This window comes from Dermacentor variabilis, chromosome 8 (assembly GCF_050947875.1).
Source record: "Dermacentor variabilis isolate Ectoservices chromosome 8, ASM5094787v1, whole genome shotgun sequence".
Taxonomy (NCBI): Eukaryota; Metazoa; Arthropoda; class Arachnida; order Ixodida; family Ixodidae; genus Dermacentor; species Dermacentor variabilis.
In genome coordinates, this window is record NC_134575.1 from 96,416,547 (window position 1) to 96,419,347 (window position 2,801).

The following is a 2,801-nucleotide window of genomic DNA, read 5'->3' on the forward strand; positions in this document are numbered from 1 at the left end:
AGAGACTATGCGTCTTACAGGAAGGATTTCTGTCCGAGCTGGTGGTTCATGGACAGAAGTAGCAACTCGGTTTATAAAGGCGTAAGGCAACCACGTATGACCTATACAGCGCAACACCTAAGGCTAACGCAACTGGAACAGCCATTAATTGAAAATACTAACAAAGAAGCGATGGGTACAGTGACATGGAGGCCTCCCAAAATTACTACCGATACCACTTCTTCGGGAATAGGTCCAGATGAGCACTCTTCAAAAGGTCGTCAACCAGCGGAACTGCAACAGATATACGGGTCGCTACAGGCAAAACAGTCGCATCAAACATTACATGCGCGGCACGCAACTGACGTACGAGCAGACTGACTCATGGTGGCAGCTTCCGCCGTGGGCATACCATATTGAGCAACAAATCTATACACAACACCGCAAGCCGAAAACTGTATGACACCAACGTCCTACCTTTAGAAGACAACAAGAGAACATTCAGTGTATCCAGAGTACTTACCACGCCATATTCACAGGCACGACATGGACAGCGGACACCATCGTCACCATTTGGTGCCATTCAAGGAAACGGACAAATGGAAGACGAACACGTTCCCTACGACAATCAGACCGCAGCAGAATTTTATGCAATCCTGGAATGTCCATTTCAGGCTCTAATAGAGATCCAGCCTGACGAGCGCATCGACGTATGTGTACACGGACTTCTAAAGGGCATTCAGTGGACATAAATAGGTACATAACACGTTATTCCTAGCCAGATCATACACACGCTCGCTGGAGAACTCGCAACATGCTTGCATGGAAATGAACGTGCACACGAGCTTGCCACTGCGCAGTCGCGAAACGAAACAATACTGCACTAAGATCAAAGCGCCGACAAAACTGATCACATATTGTCCCTTCAAGTAGCCCGGGAGCCAGAATAACAAGACGCTCGCGTCCTAATTCCATGGTTCCCCGTCGTTATCCCCCCCCCCCCGCTTGACGAGGAAGAAGGAAATGATTTTACGACGCCTCCGGCTTGACGTCGCGCTGTCACCTCACATCGTGGAAAGTTGGCGACAGCGTCCGCAGGATTCTGAGGAACAAGCGGAACCGGTGCCCCGTCCAAAGTGCAACAGCAAAGGAGCAGCGGCAGATGCGGCACACCTCCTTTGCAAGTGCGCTGCCACAGAAGACATTCAAAGAAGGCACGTCCATCGAGAACTAATAGTACCTACCGATCCGGATGGCCTCCAGGCGTGGGTTCATGGCCCCCAAATTAATTTACTATTCTATATCGTGGACTCCGGCCTGGATTCCCTGATATAGGAGATGCAAGACCGACCTAGGCCCGGAGGCCAATACTCGAAGTTTCAAAATAAAGCTGTTGTCACCACCACCACCACCGATGCTGAGCGGAAATTTTTTTACTCATACTGTTGGCCTGTCTGCCGTTACAGGGTGGGTCTAAAGCAGCACTTCAACAATTGGTACCAATACATGAATATTCCAATAATACATATAGCACAAAAAACAGGCCAAAGGAGTACTTAGGCAATTGGTACAGTACATGAATAAGGCAGTACGTGAATAGGCGAACACAAGCGAACAAAAAAGATACATAAGCGAAATATTCTGCACATACTCCGATCAGCAATACAATACTATAAAAGCAGTGTTAACAAACGAGCTCACAAAAAAGTTACATAAGCGAAATATTGAGCACATACTCCGATCAATAATAGAATACTACAAATGCAGAGTTAACAAACGTGCTCCCACACACACATACACACCAAAAAAAAAGTGCATCGAAGCCAAGTCACAAGGGTTCCTTAAGGACAGCGACCAGAGCCTTTAGTAGGCTGCGCCAGATAATGCACTGGGTATGTGCTGCTCTTCGATGACCCTCTCACCAACTTGGGTGACTACGTATGTGCCATAGGGTGCGCGGCAAGCGAGGGAACATCCCTCGGCGTTTTCAGGCACCCGCGCGCCACGCTTTTCGTCCCGGGGGCCGCGCGCGGACTTCTAGGCAGCGCCACTAGACGGCGCAGCGTGTCCAGAAAGATGTGCGAGAGAGGAGCCTGGTTGCCGCATGACGCGTTTCTCAACGCTCGCACTAGACGGCGCGCCATGCATGTCGGACATAGGGTGCCTCGATGCGCGCGCCCCGCACGGCGGCGGAGGAGAGCGCGCGCGTCGAGGCACCCTATGCGGACAGGCTTCGCGGCGGCGGCGGCGCCAGATTGCGCCGAGTGTTCTTAGGGAAGCGCGAAAGAGTAACCCCGCTACAGCACAAGCTGCGAAACTCGTTTCGACGGTGGCTATACGTTGTGTCGCTATATTAGCTAAGCGCATAACTAGCGACAGCCATCGTGAGACGGGTTCTATCAAATTTTTGTTCATGTTATGCCGATGTGTTCTTCTGCATCCACATGTGTTATACTTACATGCTTTTTGTCAGAGTGTTGTGTGTGATAGGTTGCGTCATTGTACAAGCGTCTTTGTCATTTATTCGCACAAAGACAGCCGCCTCGTGCATGCTGCCCTTTCTTTTAAGAAACTGTAATAACATGCGTAAAGTTACAACGCACCTACAGCTAGCCAGAGAGGGCTCCTATGTGAGCGCTTCATTGTTTCTTTCAAGCAGGCACATGACCAAGCCGGTTAGATAGACGCAATGCAAACAATGCAGCCCACTCCGCCAATGTAACCAACAATGTCTGAAACTTTGATTGACGTGTGCGACACACAATGCTGTCTGCACCAATGTCGGCTGCTCTGGAAGGTTAACCCAGAAGGACACGAAACGA